At 37.3% G+C, this 21,127-nt stretch overlaps 1 long non-coding RNA gene across 1 annotated transcript; it reads right to left on the bottom strand.

Annotated features, from left to right (window-relative positions):
* Positions 1 to 7,693: 7,693 nt before the first annotated feature.
* On the bottom strand, positions 7,694 to 14,983 carry LOC150063389 (uncharacterized). The gene is made up of 3 exons (XR_016535537.1): positions 14,904 to 14,983; positions 9,515 to 9,739; positions 7,694 to 7,762 (listed from the first exon to the last, which is right to left on the bottom strand). It is a non-coding gene; the product is annotated as an uncharacterized LOC150063389 (long non-coding RNA).
* Positions 14,984 to 21,127: the final 6,144 nt, after the last annotated feature.

Below are 21,127 nucleotides of genomic sequence, written 5' to 3'. Positions count from 1 at the left end.
GCTTAGAACTAGACTGGCATGCCTCTCTTTGGAATGCTGAAGTGTTTAGCCACTACTCTGTTTCTTGGAACTGATATCAGCTAACAAACCAGCTGTCTTTCCTGTAAGAATATTTAAATTGAATATGTAGCTAATTCCAACCCCCACACCGAGTGTTTCGGGAGAAATCACACTTTTTATCATGGTACTCTATTTTTTTCATTTTTAGAAATCTTTGTGGACAGTGAACATCAGAGTGATCAGAGTGACTGGATTGGCAGGAGCAATGACCAAACATAGGTCTGCCTGCATTTCAAAGGACTGTACATTTTCTATCATCTTTGACTGTGAGAGATGAGGTTTCCTGAAACAAAAGACATACATGCACACAGGATTTGTGTGAGGGTGACTTTAGTTTTGTGCACTCTAGGTTTCCTAGCAACTGACCTGCATTTACGAGCCTTTCCAACACAGTTGAAATATACACCCCAGCTTGTATTTTTGTCCCTCAACCCCCTTAACAAACACACTTTACAAAATCAACTCAATGGAATAATTCACCATCATTTTGTCTCATCAGAACATTAACCCTACAATTGTACTCCAGGCAGCATTTACATTCTCTTTTTATATTTTGACAAATGTATGAAGCAAAAGATATTATAGGGAAGAAAATTACCCTACCCTTTCAGCAGGTGAGGAAATCAGACTGCCCTCTAAACTATCTTTTCTAACATTTTTACAGTGACCTTCAACTCTACAGTTTTTGCAAAGACAATAAGCTATTTTTCGAGTGAAAGACTCATCATCTTAATTTTGTTTGTCAAGATGTTGAATGCATGAAAGCTACTTGAGCTGGAACAATCCTGAACACAAAACACAATTTTTGCATTCCTTGTAAAGAGTTTTTATGATGAGTTATACAGACAAAGTTGTATTAGGCAGGGGCAGAGGATGAAGAAAAGTGGTGCCTGTCTTGAAGAAAGCAGAGGAAAATAATCTCTTAAAGAAAGTACTTCGCGTGTTAAGGAACTTGTTTACTATCAGGTAGCATCACAGAGTGATAGCTGAAAAACAGTTTCTTGTTCATCAGACTTTTTCATTCAAGAAAGAAAATGCATGCGGCAGATCGCTTGTGTGCTCATGCAAACTTGCACAGTGAATTACTGGCAAAGCAGCGATTATCACCTAGAGTCAAGCTTCATATCTTAATTTTCGGACAATAGGGTGTTGCACTCTGTACAGCTTGTGTTTTGTATCTCTCTCCCTAAATTTACGATGTAAGTGAAATGTAACTCATTAATGCACCGGAGAAAGCATTCTACTCCCTTGGAAGTGGATAAATGTGGGAAAAATACTACAAATGTATCATATGCTCAGTGATTAACTATTGTTTTATATTTGTCATTCTTGATATGATAACTAGATATGTGATAGGATCAAAGCTGACAAAAGACAATTCTTCGGTAAAATTAGGAGATTGCTCTTATAGAAAGGCGTCGACAGATACAACTTGAAGCAGCAAAGCATATTTTAAGCTGCTAATGTTCTGAAAGAATCAACCTCGATCTTTCATGAGCTGTTGTAACACATCCAACCACATGATGGCAGTCTTCTTTGAAAAATGGACCTGCGGAACAACTGCAATTTCCCCAGAAGCTGGGGGTGGGGTGGGGACGCCAATGCAGATAACGCACAATTTAGATGAAATCATAAATGCAGATCTAAAAACTTGGTTTTATATTCACTTGGACAGTATCTTTTTCAGTGTATGTCTCTGTTGAAAATTCACCATTGGTTTAAGATTTTGTACAATTGATTTTTAAGTAGGAGTGTCTAACAAACATATAAAAGTAATTAAACATGGTCTGGAGGAGGAGGAAATTCCCTTTTCTTGTTGTTGTTGTCGTTGTTATGCTGATGTTAAGCAGAGCATACTTTCAGTAAATATTTTGTACCGTGTAGCTTCAGCTTCTATCCATCATGTTATCGTCTGATAAGTCTCTCTTCAGCTGTGGGAAAGCGAGATGAGTTTCCCTCTCATGCTCAGCTTTCCTCTTTGGTAGAAAATATTCCCTACAAGACCAGAGTGAGATTTCCTGAGTACCTTCTAAAAAGGCGTGACACCACAGATGGAAGATACCGCAGCAGCCACTGTCAGTCAAAAACAACAGGGCGAGACTGCGAAATCAAAGATTTGTTCTCCTCTTTTGGCTCAGTCCTTTCTAGTGCCTATAGCTGCCCCTTCGTGATTCCAGGGGGTAAAAGAGCTGGGCTTGTCCTCCAACTCTGTCCCCTTGGTGCATTGTGAATTTTAAGTATGAATTGCAAACTTGGTGTGAATCTTAAAAAAAAAAAGTGAAAGTCAGTTACCTGCAAAAGAATATTAAGACAAATGTACAATGAACCCGTTTGTCATACAGCAAAAAAAAAAAAAAAAAAAAAAACTCAGTCAAAAGTTATCCGATGACTTTTTGGGCTAGGCTGGAAGCCCTATCTCTACATAGCATAATTCAACAATGTTCCTACAATCTGTCCAAGACTATGATAGGTGGGATGGGAGCCAGAAAACCAGCAGAATTCAGTCTCAATACTGAGAATCCATAGACAATTTTTTAAATTACACCTTAGTGACTACAAAAACAAAACAAAACAGAAGGTCGTTTCTGAGTCATTTTAACCCCCATTTTTAATGATTTGGTTTGAAAAATCATGAAAAACTTCAAAGAAGACAAGGTATTTTTTTTCAGGCAAGATTTTGTTAACTACATGCCAAAAGACTTGGGTGACTTGATATCTTTATTTATACAGTGACACCATTTAGGAAATACACAGCCCTAAGTCTTTATTTAGGTAAAACCCTTCTTAGCTTTTTAAACTCATGCAATGTTCCCTCACCCAGGAAAAGAAGAAAGTGGAGGGAAAACATAGTCATCCAGCTTCACTAAAAATTATCAACAGAGATAACATCAGAGGCACGATTTGGGTTTATACATGTAGAAAGCTCTGACCCACCACAGCACTTCTAGCTAATTCAGCTTGCTATGGGGGGAATCAATGAACCCAGCACATACTCAGCATTGTGATTTTTACTTCTAAATTCCACATCCCGCTGAGAATAGGGAGGGATTATACAGGGGAAGTCAGTCCCTTCTCTGTTCATACAGAGCTTGGTTTACATAGCAGTTCTTAAATCTTAAGATACTGACAAGTTGGGGGAGGCTGCCTGCTAGGCCAGCCCTTTCTTCAGTGCCGAAGTTGCTTGATCAGCGATCATAGTTATATAACAACAGTCTACAGGTTCTGTAAAATATTATCCATGTTATAGAAAATGAATTCATTCTAAGATTCATTCATTATGCACAAGTTCCTCCTGAAATCCACCCCTTCATTATTATTTTTATATTGAAATGTTCAGAAATGTCAGATATACCTACATATATATATATATATATATATATATATACTTTTGTTTTTCTTAACTAAATGCTTATTTGAGGCAAAACCATCTTACAGTTCAAAACATATTATCTAGAGTAGGTTGAGGAAGATAGGAAGAACAATGGAAGAGGTAATGTTAATCAAGATACATTGTATTAAAGCTGATACTTTGAACTGAAACCCTTTTGTATAACTGTTTAAAGATACATTTTTTAAGTCAATGAAGATTAAGACTTTTTTAGCTCCTCTTTATATTTCAATCTTGTCACATAGTAGGGCCTTCATTAATATTGATTAAATGAATCTGGAAATGAATCCCAGGACTGACAAAAATTTGAAAAATGATGACTGTAATAATATGTAAATAATTTTTAATTAATGTCTTTCTGAGAGTTGATCAATTTTAAGTTGTATATTCAGCCAGCCATCACAAGTAGTTATTGAGGGCTACAATAAGCTAAAATCACACAGACACACACACACACACACACACACACATACACACACACTGAAAACAAGTGAGATGACTGATTATCCCATTTAGCAAGTTTTGTAATTTTGAGAGATCAAAACGTAGAAGATATTAAGTATTACAGTATATAGCCTGCATTAAAATTTGGTTAAATTAAGAAAGAGAGATACATGAGTAAAATTGCTAAGGCCATCATTAAACTGAATTACCAAGAAAATGAGAGTGAAGTCTAGCACACACAGGCACTTGAACTACCTGAAGTGCAAATTGTATCAGCCTGACCATGTGATCTGCAGACTGAGACCCATCAGTGACAGGCTTGTTCTGGCTTTTAGCAACTGACATAAAAGCCTACCTCTATGAGAAAGGTCAAGATATATTAAATGTTAAAGCTGGAAAGAGTCTTGGAAATAATTTATGGCTTTATTTTCAGTTGAGGAAAGTAAAGTCTGAAGATTAAGAAATCTGCCCAAAGCCACCCAACTTCTTCCCTCCATCCCTGGCTCAGACCTAGCTTGATAACCAGTCAACAGCCTTCCCTCCTCTTAATCCCCATACATTCACTGCAAAGGCCACAGTGTGCCTTTGCTTACACCAGGCCTCCGATCCCTCTCCATTGTTCCCCATCTGTTGTTTCTGTCGCCCCCCAACAATGATTACAAATGCCTCAAAAACAGGAGCGGCTTCTTCATCTTTCCTGAATTCCCTATAGATACATTAAGAGGCTGATTATTCCATTTTTTTTTTTAAAGAAAAAGGAATCTCCAGATTACAAAAGCATTCACAATAGGGTTTGTATTCTATAGGCTCTTTCAGAGTTTAAGAGCAAGGGAGACCAATCGTGCTTCCCTCATTAATGGGAGCTTATTGTGAGGATAAACAGGAGGCAGGCTCAGCAGCTGCACAGCCCAGCCTTGCCCCACCGGGAACTCATCACTGCTTGTTATTGTCCTGGAGAAACCTGTAGCTCCCACAGCCAGGCAGCTGCTCTCCTGACTTAACTGCTTATGCTCTCTACACTGGCCCTTCACCTTTAAAATGGAGATCATAATAATACGTACCTCATTGAGTTGTTGTGAGGATTAACTAAGCTGACATGTGTAAACCCTTACTGGGATATCTAAGACACAGTAAATGCCAGAAGATGTTATCCATCAGTACAAATGCAGTGCAAACCTACAGATCTCCTTGTGTATGAAGGCTCTGATTTTTCTGGCAAAGAGGTACAAGCTTATCATGTTTGTCTTCCCTGGAAAGTTGGCTTCTCCCTCCCTACTCACCCAGTTTCTGCTCCCTGGCATTATGGTAGAACTCAGCTCACTGTTCTTCATTTCAAAAACAAAACAAAGCAAAAAACCCAACAGCAAGTGATTCTGTGGAAATTCACCACTTTGAGCAATTGTTTATTCTAGTGCCAAATGCTTAAGCATTAAAGGAAGAAACAGAGGCCTGCTTCAATTGGCTTCCTTGTACTGAGTTGGGTTTGCTCTGTGATCTTGGCAAATCTTGACTTTACTGTAGCATGCCTCCATTGTGCAAACAGTATAACGTATACATTTCCAGGAGGATCAGGACTGAAATTTCATCCATAGACCGGTTTTTCAGAAGTGCTCCTGGGGCCAGCTTCAAATCCAGCTGAGCTTAACTAGGTTTTATCATTCTGTAAAGAGGCTTCCTCTGTAGTTAACCCTGCTGTTGGAATTCAGAGCCTGGCCTGAGCCTTTCTGCTGGAGGCTATGCACAGGAACCTTCAGCCTTCACAAAGCATCATTAAAACTGTTATTTGTGAGAGCCAACTTAGTGCCCTAAAATTCAAATCCACCAACAGGCAACTGCAGCTTTCTAGCATTGCAGTTTCCCAAGATTTTTGCCCCTAGTTAATGAGAGCTTCCAGGACCTATGGACTGGCCAGGGCCCTTCACAGGATTGAGTTCATCATTGTCAGTCCCTTGTGTGTCATAAAAAACAGAAGGCCCCTCCTTCAAAAATTATTAAGACTTTCAGGATGGGCATGAACAGAGCATTCATCTATGTGCAGGCTCATTCCGAGCATAGAGCCCTGTGTAACTGCCATGATTCTATGTGTTACTTCAGAGTGACACCTTGAGCTTTGATTTGAAAAAAAATATATGATCTATAGAAACGAACGTGAATACAGATCTGAACTTGTTTACCCAATTCCTTCAGGCCTGGGGACAACTTTAAGTTGCAGGGGAATCAAGAGACTAGGAGTTTACTAAGAGTCCCTCATCACCCCATTCCCCTGCCTTAATACCACCCCTTGCCAGGTGTCTGAAGATAATCACACTCCTCCTCTGGTTCTTATGAATCAAGTAAGAAACAAAAGGCACAGGATTCAAGAGTATATTGACTACTATTGAGTATACTAAAAGTATACTCAATACTATAGCTAGTTTTGCATCCATGGGCAAGTTATTTAAATTACCCATGCCTCAGTTTCTCTTTTGAAATAGCAGAGATGTTAATAGCCTTGCCTTATAAAGGAGATAATGAATACCCTGGAGGAATGAACTGTTACAAACCAGCCATTGTTTCTTCCACTGAAGCCAACTCCACTGTTGCTGACACTCCTGAACTCTTAGTATTCAAGTTTTCCTCTGTTGAGGAAGGAGGATAATGGCCATTAAGGGCAAAGATATTAACATATGTTTTTATTTTCAGTGAGTTTGGATATATACAGCTAGAGAAATTCTCTGATGGTATTGGAAGAACTTGCCTAGCTCTAAGAAATGTAATTGCTCCATGTAAACATTTTTAAATACAGCACAAACCTAATTCATCATTTTTTAAAAATTACTGGGAGATTGAACAAAATGGAAATGGCTTGCTTATCCTAATCTTCCTTTCTCCTTTTTCCACTAGGGGAGAGAGAGAGAGAGAGAGAGAGAGAGAGAGAGAGAGAGAGAGAGAGAGAGAGAGAGAGAGAGAGAGAGAGAGAAAGAGAGAGAGAGAGAGACACAGAGAGAGAGAGACAGAGAGAGAGAGAGAGAGAGACAGAGACAGAGAGACAGAGAGAGACAGAGAGACAGAGACAGAGAGACAGAGACAGAGACAGAGACGGAGAGAGGGAGAGAGAGAGAGAGAGAGAGAGAGAGAGAGAGAGAGAGAGAGAGAGAGAGAGAGAGGGAAATGAGATTCAGTATAAAAAACATGGGGACAGTCCCATTGGCTCTGGGACTCTGGGGGAATCAAGCCTGACTGGATTATCATCCTTGATTTTTGTGGGGAGCTGCTGCAGCTGAGGAAACCATGTGCTTCCCCCTCCTTTTATCAAACAGGGCTCATAATGTGGGTCCATCCTGAGTCACAGGGAGGCTGGGGATTGTGTAAAAAGTGCAGATTGAAAACACACCTAGAAATGAGCCAAAGGGAAGGGAAATGTTCAAAGATATCAAGTTAAGTCAAATTGGTATCAAAGACAGCTGAAAATAGAAAAGTGACAAAATCAGAGTCGAACATAAGCTCTACAAGAAAACAGAATCAGAGTTGCATTTACTTGAACAGTAAACCACACTGTGAATCACTATGTAAAATATGTTCTCTTCTCTGGTGGATTACAAAGGAATTGTAAGTAAAGCATGTAAATATCTTTCCTTATTGAAGAAGGGAGAAGAAAGAGTATCTATTGTGTGAAGTAATTTAGTGGATGGAACAGGGCTTGAGGAAGTCCTATCACATGCTGGTCCAGCATTATCAACTGTTCTTCTTAGATTCAGTCACCACAGTGCAAGGCCTGTCCAAACAGCTCACGGGAACCCAGAAAGGAGCCAGCACCATTGCCTCTGGTTGCTGTCCGCGGCCTCCTGAAGTGGTAGTATGCTCAGACAATCTTGAGCAGATCTGTGTACGCTGCTTTACGGATTAAAAAGAAAATTTTTATCAACCCAATCCTTTCAACACGTGCTTGTTCATTCTTTTAAAATTCTTAATGGAAAATTTGCATTTTATTTGCTCATATCTTGTGAATATTAAGAGTATTTTAAAAATAAACATAAAATACTTATAACAGCATAGAGATCAAAGAGAAACTGATATTCTATCATAGAAAATCAGGGTTTTGGGGAGGGAACTGGGGACAAAAATATGAGAAGGGGTAGCAATGATTGTTAAGAAATGTATCTTCTATTTGATGAATATAATGTAAACCCTTCTATTAATTACAATAAAAAATTAAAAAAAAGAAAATCATGGGTTTTTTTATTCTTCAGGTATTTTTTAAATTCTGAGTTATTTTCTTTTTTTTAAATGGTACCCAGAATAAAAATACTATTTAAATCTTCACATTAGCTTTCTTTTTCCATTCAAGAAATTGTATGTGCGTAGACATTCAGTAGTCACATTATACTTCCCAGAAAACTAGAACACTCAGAAATTGTGTATCTGTAATTTAGGGGCATGTGTTTAAAATGAAAAGAAACTAAAACTTTTTTTTCCAAGATGATGCTCTAAGCAGAGTATTGGGATGGGGCTACTTCATTCAGAATCTGTTGCCATAGTGACTGACCTGGGGGCCTCATAGGATTGATATAGGGAGGGCTATGTGGTAATTATATAAGCTGAAGTGCTGTTGAATAACCCCAGGAAGACAGGACTGCCACAGTGCAATTTTTTAGAAACCACTATTTTAAAATTCATACATCATAATGCCTTCTTCTTTTATATGGAAATCTACCATTTAGGTATTTTTCATATATAAATCTGATAAGACTGATATAATGGAAAATAAAGCTTACTAAAGTCTAAGCATCAGAGTAATGCTAAATGGGCCCCATTATATTTTGATGATTATATTTCCTAGGGTTTTTTTTTATTTTTATGAATGAGCAATGAGCCTGCAATGAAATACCATACTGTTTCTCTTCCATGCTGGCCATGTGTGATTTAGTCCTTTCCTTTAATGTATATTATACTATATAGTAATTATAAAGTTGTAAGTCAGCAACTGAGTGCAACAAAAGATCAATGTCATTTAAACTACAAAAACAAGTTAAAGTGATACATATTTTCTGACAGAAAAGTATTCAAGATAAGGAGTCTATGCAAGTTTTCTCTTTCTTACATTTCACACAGTCACCCATAGGTTATGGGCCTCTTGTAGAAGATTAACAATTATCAGCAATGAACATATCATAAATTAATATTTGGTAAGTGTGATGTTATGCAAACATAGTAATGAGCACTCTCAGTGCTCACACCTTTAATCTTGTTTATTCAGGAGGCTGGGAACTGAGAATCCAGACTCAAAGCTAACTGAGGGCAGAAATTTCTTCAAGATTCTATCTCCAACTAATCAACAAACAGCTACACTAGAGATGCAGCTCAAGTCATAGAACTCCTATTGTGTATGAAAAGACCAAAGAATATGAGCCTTGACTTTAAGGCCCAGTACCAGTACACACACACACACACACACACACACACACACACACACACACACAGAGCATTAAAATGAGGAGGCCAGATATTAGCCCTTAGCCAAGCTATTTTTTTCCTCTTCAGGCCTACAGTTACTTCAACTGAAGGTCTTTCTAGCTTAAAATGTCTGTTATTCCAGGACTCACAAGATAACACAGCTTGTGAAACAGCCATTTGTATTTTTACCTTGAATCAAAAGAAGTCACTTTTAGTACAGACCATAACACCATGCGTGGCATTTTTCTTAAGTTATGTATAACACTTGATGGTAGGCATTGCTTTCTGGTTCACAGTGAAGAGATAGATTCTATCACTTAAAACCATCTCTATTTAGAATGGACTTTGTATTGCTTCATGCTGTCCATACCTGGTCAAGAGCCTCCCATGATCTTCTCACAGATGAATTATTTTCTGTAATGATAAAGATACAGGAAGTGTGATTGGATGGCATGTCAAAACTCTTAAGAGCACTGACTTTTTTTTAAATTATTAAAGAACCTGAAGTCAGAGTGACAAAGGACTAAATTGAACTGTCATGAAACAATGATTTCCAGATCCATCCAAAGGCAATAGAATTCAGACAGCAGCCGCTGCTTATTGTAAGAACAATGCTCTAAATGGAACTTGGACATCCGCTCACGACTCATTAGTACCTACTGACATCAGTCTTACTGGAGTGATTAATCATGTCTGTAGCCCTGATCAATTGAATTTTTACAAAATTAAATGCTGGTTAAAACCAGTCTTTGTACTAAGCACTTAAAATGAGAGATATGACTTAGCACTGGCTTTCTTCATTAACCCAAGTGTTTTTCCTATGAATCTTCTGAAAGCTCCTTCTCTCCCTGTATCTGAAGATAAGGCTTATAATGATGTTTCCATTCAAGTGTCTATATTTATTTATGAAACCAGTGTGCACTCCACATTGTATACTGCTTCTAGAATGTGTCAGTTCTTCCATTGGCCCTTTCCTGCTCCATACATGTTGCAGTCCCTTATCCTCACTCTTCCTCTGTTTGCTAACTCCATGAATATAATTCTGTCTCTTTGTCTTAGGGTTTTGTTTTCATTTTATATATATATATATATATATGGATTTTTTGCCTTCAGTCCTAATGTTCTACCCCATTTTAGTTTTTGTTATGTGAAAAGAGTGATTTGATGACAGATTTCATTTCCCAGAATTTATTACCTATTGTGTACATTGCAGTTCATTCACAATGACCCCATCTGCATTTAGGTTGAATGGACGGCCTCCATCCTGACCCAATTTAATAAAAAAAAATAATGAGGCCACTCAAAGCTCATAGAGGTGTCAGCACTATGAAAAGGGCCTATAATCAATGCAAATAGGATATTTGCCTGCTTTGTGAAGCACAGAGTTTTGACATCCAACCCTTTTCCTGGATCAAATCAGCCTCCCTCTTTGCTTTGAGAAGCTAATGAAAGGTATGGACTCTCTTCTTCCTTCAAAAACAATGCATGTAGCCAGATAATTTATGGACACATTAATTGGTGGGTTATTTCATTCTCCATTTCTTAACTCTTTCCTTTTCCAAGAACCTGGTGAAGCCATTTGAGATGTGCATGGTGACCCTGAGTATGTGTACAGCCCGGCTTATATATCCCTACTGAGCCTCTCCCCACCTCTGGAAAGCTCAGGAGCCAGGAGAGAATCAGTAATGACTGAGTTTTGATTTTCTGCCACCCCAAGCAGAAAGGCTACTTCATGGCAAGCTTAATTTTACTTAAACATCATATTAAGTAATATAGTACTGAGCATATTAAATTATAAGATGTTTTGCCTCTCTGTAGTTCTACAAAACACGTATACACATACAATTTTACAATGTTTCTTAAGAATAGCGATTCTAGCTCCAAAACCATAAAGTCCCAAACCAAGGTCTATTGGTTAGTAAGTATATTGATAGAGTCAGGGTAACAGTAAGAAAATAATTCAAAAATAAAACAACTAAAAGACATTTCCACTGCTTGGGAATGTCATCCTCTGATTTCTGTCATGGTTAGTCTTCTTGAACTTCCTACCCTCTTTAATAGTCTGTAAGTCTAAACTTGGATATGATGTACCCAACCCCTTATTACAGATCAATCACCATGCATACTTTGTTCAAACGAAAGAGCATTACCTAGTTTACCCAGCTCCCTAGCCTTCATGCCATAGTTATCAGAGGTGACCCTGGCTGCCTGTCACACTCCTTATTTCAAGTCCCTTAAGCAGGGATGACATAAGAATAATCATAACATGAGACTGTTGTATGAACTGCATAAAACTCAGGACACATTAAACTACTGGTATAGAGCCTGGTATGTAACAAGCGATCAGTAAGTAAGGGCTTACCAATGATGAAGTTGAGAGTCCTACCAAAGTTATCAGTTCTGTAGGCCTGGGAGGACCTTGTGAATTCTTCCTTTGTGCTAACAATTGTGCTTTGAACCTATTTGTTGTGATGTTTTTGTATTCCATAAAAGTCATTGTTTTCAAACATCTGTTTTCCTAACCAGATGGAGAGCAGAAAGCTGACCTTTGATATCTCAGTATCAAGAACAGAAGCCAGGGACTTCATGGTGCACTGTTCATATTATATTCCTTATAAATGGCTTCCTGCCAGCCCACATTGTGCTTTGCTGTGTCCTGGGTATGCTCACAGTAAAATATGGCTGTAATAAGAATGATTCTTTCTGTTGAAAAGTAGATATAAAGTCATATTTGGAAAGGAATAGGAGTCAAGTGAAGTGCTTTCAATTATGTTTTCAACCTGATATCAATCTCTTCTTAATTTTTCAAAGGTATCATTTAATTTTCTGTTAGAAGAGAAGATTTGAAATGTAGCAATATCCCTAAAGGCAACACACATTCAATAATAAAGTGAACTAAAGATTTTATTAGATGTTCTTTATAGGATTTAATTTAGAATTTAATATTGAGAAAAATAATTTATCACTGACAATAAACATAAACTTTCTTACCTGTCTCTAGTTTATTTGAATTGAGATCATTATAAGCCAAGATTGGTAACATAAAATATTTCCAAAGCTAGGGCACAGAACTCTTGTACCAATTACTTAAATGAGCTCTCAAAAACTAGAGAAAAGAAGTCCCAACTCCATTTAATTAACTATCGATGTGGCTCATGAAGAAAAACAGTCAAATATTAACGCATTAGACTTGATGAAACATTTCAGGGAAAGAGAATTAGGTGTTATGAATTTTTAAAGGTAAATCAAGCTTTTAGGTTTATAATAATACAGTGCATTCAAGATGAATTTCAAATTTGTGATAATTTCATTAGGCCCTGAAACTGCTTATGTGAAAGAGTTGCTTGCTAATTAATAATTATAAAATATGAGTGATGTTTAAGGATATTGTTTTCCATCATTATTTGCATTTTTTCAGGCACCATTTTCTCACTAGTTACTAATTATTATTTTTATCAATATAGATCTAATAGAATTTCTGGTAATTTGTTACTCATCGTTATTAATGTGATTGTAATTATTTACAAGTTCATGAGCTGGAGCTGGAGCTCACCTGGCAGAGCACCTGCCTAACAAGAATAAGGCTCTAAGTTCAAATCTTACTACTACTTAAAAGTCACTCAATAGATTTCAGTACTTTTAAGGTAATTAAAATTCATCTGCTAGTATAGGCTATATGTCAGACTACAACATTCTTATGTAACTAACGGTTTAACAAAATGAATACCAGGAAGCTAGAATGTGTGTTGTGTGCAGAGTGGTGGTGGGGGGAGTGAGTGAATGAGAGGGTGAACAGATGAATGGAGAGAGGAAAGATGGGCAATAAGTCATAATATTCCATTTACCTGTGTGAAGTTAGAGCCAGGTAACATGAGGGGAGACATGGGATGGGCGAGATGGGGAGAATGATGAAAAGTGTGATACTGATCAAAATGCATTGTATTCATAAACTGACATGTTGATTTGAAACCACTTTGTACAACTACTTAACGATAGCATAGAATGCATACCCAAAGCTATGGACATGGTAATGGAAATGTAAACATAACTATATAAACATAAAAACCTATGACTCTATAGACATAATGTTTTATTTCATAAATTAATATGTTTCTATGACATACAAACCCTTAGCCTAATTTTGATTAAGTTCTAAATACTAAGCCCCAGTGATTGTAAATAGAGATTCCCTCCTTGAACACTTGTTTGTTAAACTTGTCATTTAAAATATGATGTAAAAATCAACATTAATAAATTCTTTAATAAAAAAATTGAAAAAGGGCACTAAAGCTGCAAGCGAGTTGTCTTAGTAATATTTTCAAGTATTTTTGTTTTATATTTTTAAAGGTATTATTCGTTTGTGAACTTAATCACAAAATCAGCATCATGAGATGTAATGATTCCAGCAAGTCTCTCACATCACAGCATCTCATGTCTTCTTTTTTCTCAAAATAAACACGTTTAATTTTAAAAAAAAGATAGCATAGAAATTCAAAAGAAACAAATATTAATTTCACAAAATCCTTATATCTACATAGTTTTCATAATTTATTTTCCTTTCTCCAACTGTTCATGTTAATTTCAGTGGCAAAATAAGTCATAACAATTATTACAAGAGATAATTAGATTGATGTTAACCATCAACCCATTTGCTTTTCAGAATGAATCTATTTCATTTATCTAGATATTCACTTCATTTATATTTAATTCACTGATTTTCAAGTCTTAAATGCCTGAAAAATCTTTTTAAAAGTGCCCTCCCCAATCCCTTCTTCCTCTACTTTCTGGATTTCCTTGAGGGTCTCACCTAGATTATTTTCATTCTCCTTCTTTTATCAGCCTTTTGTAAAATCTCAACTGTTGCAATGGAGTTGACCATAGCAAGAATTCTCAAATCAATTGTGACTGATTTCTCACAAGTGGCTCAATTGAATTGTTCAACTTGTTCTTGCATATTGTATATATGTATAAAATAAGAACAATTCTACTTTAATTACTCAAATGCCATATTAAATAGTGTATATTTTTTCCTGAAATTAATATTGGACATAGGTATATACTATATCTGAAATATATAGAATATAATTGCTAGAATAACACTTTATGTGTATAATAGTCTTGTGACTTTATTTTTCATCAGTTGTGAGGCTTGAACTCTGGGCCTGGACGCTGTCCCTGAGCCTTTTTGTGTTCAAGGCTAGTGTTCTACCACTTGAGCTACATTGCCACTTCCAGTATTGAGTAGTTAACTGGAGATAAGTGTCTCACAGGGAATTTTTTACCTGGGCTGGCTTTAAACCTCAATCCTCTGATCTCAGCCTCCTGATTAGCTATGATTACAAGTGTGAACCACTGGCTCATAAATATTAACCAAACATGAAAAAAATTAAGAATTAACCACTTATTAATACTATTTATTTAAACTGTGTGTTAGTTACTTATTCAGGAAAATTTTATTCATTAACTCAGACAATGTAGAACTTAAAATTAAATCGAAGTTTTATAAATAATTTGACCTAAAGAAGTTCAGAAGACTATATTTATAAATAGGGTTTAATATCTGTCAAAACTCTTTTACCAATAATTGCTAAAAGTTTGCTGATTTCTTCCCTTGGTTCTCTCTCTCCCAGCACTGTAACATTGCCAACTGGCATGTCTAGAGGCAGTGGGAGGTCCCCCAGTCTGAAGTATTTCCATTGTGACCCCCCCCATATAAACTCTCACTTCCTGTCATAATGCTCTCTTGCTCGTCCAACTCCATCTTGGGTGGCAGGAGGACTGCTCTTTCCTCACACAGTAAATCCTCTTCTCCTAAACAGCATGGAGTTTTTCCTGTCAGCAGACCTTACAACTACTATATCATACTTATAAATAAATACATGTAGCCAGGCATTAGTGGCTCATGCCTGTAATCCTAGCTACTCAGGATGCTGAAATCTGAGGATCATGGTTCAAAGCCAGCCCAGGCACAAAAGACCCTGAGACTCATATCTCTAATTAACCACCAGAAAACCAGAAGTGGTGCTCTGGCTCAGTGATAGAGCCCTAGCCTTGAGCTGAAGAGCTCAAGGACAGTGCCCAGGCCCAGAGTTTGAACCCCACAATTGAAAAAATCTTATAAGTAAATACATAAGAAAATAATTGATGTGAAAATAAAGTTCAAATGATAGTAAAAAATAACATGAAAAAGAAGAAAATATATTTTAAAAAACATATGGAACTGCAATATATCTTCACCTGAAAAAGTCAGGAAAGACTTTATTTGGTCAGTGACCTTTACATATTTTACAATGCCAATGAGTTCATATATTGCTTGGGTAAGTGAAAATAAAGTCCCTTTTCAGGTTATGTAAACCCATTTGGGTTTCAATAGTCAAGGTCAATATACATCCAAATCTTATCTATCTCCAAATAAGTGTTAGATGCAGTTAACTTTGGTACTTTAACAGAATGCCATTGTTCTAGCACTACCATTTCCAAACACCTTCCCTCTTTGAGGGACTTTTATAATGGATGAAACTAAACACATGAACAAGAATCAGAATGTGATTTAGGCATTAATGTTGAGAGTTTTATTTGTGTTTACTAATGCCATAACAGAGAGTGAAGTGAGACATCTTACAATCATTTGTGAATACAGATGCAAGAGTGAGAAAGCGTGCTAGAAAATGAACAGTAGAGTGGGAAGTTATTGTAATATAAAACCAGATTTTCTTTTTTTATATTTGAGCTAATGTATAGAGGGGTTATAGTTACATTCACCAGGTAGCAGGTGCATTACTTCTCACACACTGATACCCCTTAAAACCAGATTTTCCAAGTACAGTCCAGAACACTTGCTATTTTCAAACAACTGAAGATACAGTTCCACTTGAGGAGCTAAAACTCTTGTGTTTTTGCTAGCAAGAAAACTTGTCAGTCTGGGCATGAAATGATTGCTTTGGATATGATCCAGAAGGCAGGCTGACATATAAGGGAAGAAGATTTTTGTCCTAGAGCCAAACTGGGAGGATGTGAATAAAGAAACCTGGGTCTCAGTCCTTTCAAAATGGCTATTTTTTTTGTTAATCTTTGCTGGAGTTTATATTCAAAGATTTGGGAATATGTGCTATTTAGTGTAAATAACTGCTTAACTGTTTAGAACTTGTACTTAGCTATTTAGAACTTCCACTATTAAATGGAAAATTATGGGCTTTAATTTTTTTCTTAAAAAAATCAGTGATATATTCATTGTTTTCCCTGAAAAGGCAAAATATTATAGATTGTACAACTCTGCTGATACTCCACATAAAATGTTGCTCAGCTCAGGACACAGCCGCTAGACCTGGAAACCAGCCTGGAACTGAGCAATCTAACCTAACCTTCTTTTGCTCCCACATATTAAGCTTCCACAAGTCAAGAGCCTAAGGTGAGACATCCAACTTCTGGACAGAACTGAAAGAAAGCCACAGGATACCAAGGTGAACTTTGATTCTCTTCCTCTGGACCCAACCAGAAAACTGTAAAGGGCCGCTGTAATAAAATGAATTTAGATTTGGTATAAAAAATGTAGTAGGGAAGGTTATAGGGATTAGTTAAAGAAATACATCCTTCAGTACTCTCTTGAGATAATAAGAGAAATGGAGAGAAGTTTGATTTTGTACTTTAGAGACCAGAGGGAGAGAAAGAAGTGATGTAAAAGTTGTATTGATGACCCAACAGAAGGGTAGACCCACTGGATGCAAGAATGAAATGGACCACACAGAAATGTTTAGTAACAAAGATGATTACGAGAGATGACAAGTAAAAAGGTAGAAGAGGATATGTAATACAAACTTTGATTCTCTTCCACCTTTGCCCCATCTTCAGTACCATATATACTATTTTAATAGTTCTTTGTGGATAACTAAAAGAAAAAAAAATAGAAAGGCAGCTGCATAGGAGAGTATGGACAGATGAGACACAAGAACTAAGACACATCCCAGATAGAGAATTTTATATAAACAAGAAAGGAGGGTGATATAAGATCAGGAATTTTACACATCTTCGGAGATGTGTGTGGGGGTTGTGTGTGTGTGTGTGTGTGTGTGTAAGATATATGAAATGAGGTTTGAGCCACTTTAAAATATTTGTGTGCTGATTATTGGCTATTATCCTAACTATTTGTGAGACTGGGCTATAAGGATTTCAGTTAGAAGCAAAAGCAGGCAGACAAATCCATAATACTATTATCTCCAATTAGCCAATAAGAATCCAGAAGTGCAAGTGATAAAGCCTTCAACAAAAAGGCTCAAATGGTAAAGCCTACAACAAAAAGGCTGTACAAGACTGCAAGGCCCTGAGTGCAAGCCCCAGTGCCCACACACACACACACACACACACACACACACACACACACACACACATTTGGAGGTCTGAGTTCCAACTAAGAAGCCTCTATATGAACTACACAACAATTGACCCCAGACAGGAAGAAATGAAGAACTTTAAGGATGATTCAATGTTGCCTCAAACTCTGTAAAGAATTGTGCATCAGTCTGGCGCGGGTGGCTCCTGCCTTTAATCCCCACTCAGGAAGCTGAGATCTGAGGATAGTGATTCAAAGCCAGCCCAGGCATGAAAGTCCTTGAGGCTCTTCTCTCCAATTAACCATCAGAAAACTGGAAGCGGCACTGAGGCTCAAAGATAACACCCAGGCTCAAGGTTCAAGTGTCACAACTGAGACACACACACACACACACACACACACACACACACACACACGCATGCACGCACGCACACGCACACACACAGAATTGCATTTCCAATAAAGAGCCACTGATATTTTTAAGTTATAAGATACTAAGTCTACATATATGAGGACTATATGTAAAATAAGAAATAGGCCTACATCTAACTTTCACTGCAAAACTGGGTTTACATTCTTCCTAATATACCTGGGTGGGGTTTTTTAAATAAAAAAAAAAAATGAGCCCAGGCCCAGAGTTCAAGCCCTCTTCGTGTACTATGTGAAATGATTTCTTTTCTTTTCCCTTAAGGTTTATCTCATGTTGTTACTGTACTTTGGTACCTGCTATATTGTATATACATTTATTTGTTTATTTGAAAATGGAAAGGTAAGGAAGAAAGATGAGTGTGAGGGGTTGGAGGGAGGGAAAGTGGGAAAAAAACATGGGAAGGGGTAACAATGTTCAAGAAGTAACATACCCGCTACCTGATGAATGTAAATGTAACTCCTCTGTACATCACCCCAACAACAATTTTTTTAAACTAAAAGGCAAAAAAAACATAAAAGAATGGAAAAATGCAAACTTAAAAAGAAACAATAACAAAACCCTCTTACACGAAAAAATAAGTCAGAAAGAAAATAGATCTCCAAGAGTAATTCCTTAAAAGCTCTTATATCTACTCAAAAACATGACATAAAATAACATCTAAGACCTTCGTGTATCTTTTGAAGTACAAGGGAATGGGCTCCTAGAAATGGGAGCATTGCCTGGTCTTTTCAAAAACATTTTTCCTATAGTGATAGGCATCTCTTCTCTTTTCCTGACTCTTTGACTACAGCTCCCATTCATTGAAGTTCTAGCTTGTCCTCCTAGACTGCTCTCAGGTTAGACAGTCTGGACAATAGTGAGTACAATTCCAGTCTCTGCAAGTCTACTGATCTTTACCTATTTTCCTCAGATGTTTCCATAATGGACTTTAACACCTTCGCCTAAGCCTCATATCTGCTTTGTTATTCCTCCTTTGTTTTCTGTGGAAGGCACATTCTGTCTCTTACTGCTATTCCCTGCCTGTTTGTGTCAAAGTTGTTTATCAGAAGAATGAATATTTGGCTGGAAACTGTACCAAGGAGAAATTTTCAAAGCACTGCTCTACTTGCACAAATTACCAGAATTTACTTTTTTACTTGGTCTTACTAGCTAAGTAGTACATGGTAAACCTTAGAACTTAGGAAAAACATAAAGTTTATGGCATACTCTATGGTACACACACACACACACAAACACATCTTATACAGCTCTTCATATCTGCATTAATTAATCCAACCAACTGTAGATTGAAAATATCTGGAAAAGATTTTCTATAGTAAACATAAGCATTTTTCTTCTTATTACTTCTTAAATAATACAGCTTGATAATTGCTTGTACAATATTTACATTATATGAGGTGTTAGAAAATTTGAGGAGAAAGGAAAAGAAAGGAGAATCAGGCGCCATTCTCAAAAGATTAGGACTATTTATTACCAATGAGGGGTAGAACTTCCCACAGGTATGGAGGTTGTGTGAGGGCTTATATGGAGATTTGTGTTCAGGTTTATATGGGGTCTGCCTAAGGAGTCAAAGGTTAAAAAGCCATTAGGTTTAGAGAGGTGTCTGGGCTTTTTGATTTGGTCTACAATGGAATGTTTCGAGCCAGGCTTAGGTAGACTGCCTGCCTGTACATCAAGCAAATCTGTGCGTACCTGGGGTTTTGTTTGGCATCTGCATGTGCCTGGGATAACAGAGTGGGGTCAATCCTTTATATTCTCTTGACCTTTGGGTCAAGAGGGGAGAGGCAAGTCCTTCATATAGGGTCTTTGGATGCATAAAAAGTTTGGGCTGGAAAAGAAGACAAGGAAAGGGATCAGATTATTTTTTGGAAATTCTCTGTCCTGTCCTGTTGAGATTAACTGTCTGAACTATACTTTTGGGGAAATCTATACTGCAAACAGTGTCATCTGAGATTTTATCCTGATGCTGGAAGTCCTATACTTTCAGATAAAGTTAGGGGTGAAATTTTCCTCAGAATCAGGAAAGGTCCTGGGGGCAGATGGTCAGTGGGCCATGAGAGCAGCATTGAGTATGAGAACAAAGCAGATAACCATTATCTGAAATCCTGAGGGGGTAAAAAGTTGAAGAATATTAGGGTTTTTTCAGGCTACTTCCTGCTGACATGGGGGCATTGAGGAATCAGTGGGACTACGATCTTCAGGGTCCACGTCTGTGCAGGGCATGGCAGTGGAAGCAAAGCCTCTGGTCACCTGCAGTAATAGGATGGCCTTAATGTGCTCTCATGGAATGATCTGAGTGAGGGCTGTTATTCTGTTAAAGAGAAACTTTTGAAACAGGTTAAGAAAACTGGATCCAAGAAGGAAGAATAAGAGGATGGCTGTTAGGAGTCCTAATAGAAGGGCCAGCTGGTTGACGACTAGGAGAGGGAATACCACCCAGGATATCCTTTGGAACAATTCCCATCATCCACCAAGATGCTCCTGCAGTTGAGTCAAGGTCAGGCAAAAGGCTGACAAGGTGGTAAAACTGGTTGATAAGAATGAGTGAGTCTGCTCACTTCAAAAATTCAATTCCTAATTTGTCCTTTTAAGTCAAGCTCCTCTAGAAGGCTGCTAAAGACCCTGTTGGGAAACTCTCCCTCCCCTCATTCTCTTTTCAGGTCCTGGAGACTGACACTTAGGAAGAGACAAAGGTCACATGGTGGGTCTTCATGCAACCCCACTCTCCAACTAGCTTACTCTATCTTTACTCCTCTAAGTGTTCAAAGGTAAATCCATAAGCTAATGTGCCTCACTAGCAAAATTATTTTAAAAGGTTTTTGTTATTGTTATCAATGTTTGTTTAAGCTTAGAGATTCTGTTAAATTATTTTTGTTATTGGCAAAAGTTTTGCATCTTGTTTTGCCTTGTATTTTGTTTGTTGTTGCCTGTTTTTTTCAACACTAACCATATGGTTCTATCATATAGTGGTCAAAAAATGTCTTTGCCACTGGAATTCCTAAAACCATGACTGATTTACATTAAACTATACTAATGGTAGCATAAG

This window comes from Megascapheus bottae, chromosome 5, assembly GCF_031878675.1.
Source record: "Megascapheus bottae isolate mThoBot1 chromosome 5, mThoBot2.hap1, whole genome shotgun sequence".
Lineage (NCBI taxonomy): Eukaryota > Metazoa > Chordata > Mammalia > Rodentia > Geomyidae > Megascapheus > Megascapheus bottae.
The sequence above is the reverse complement of the archived record's forward strand: the minus strand, read 5'-3'. Positions and strand labels throughout refer to the sequence as shown.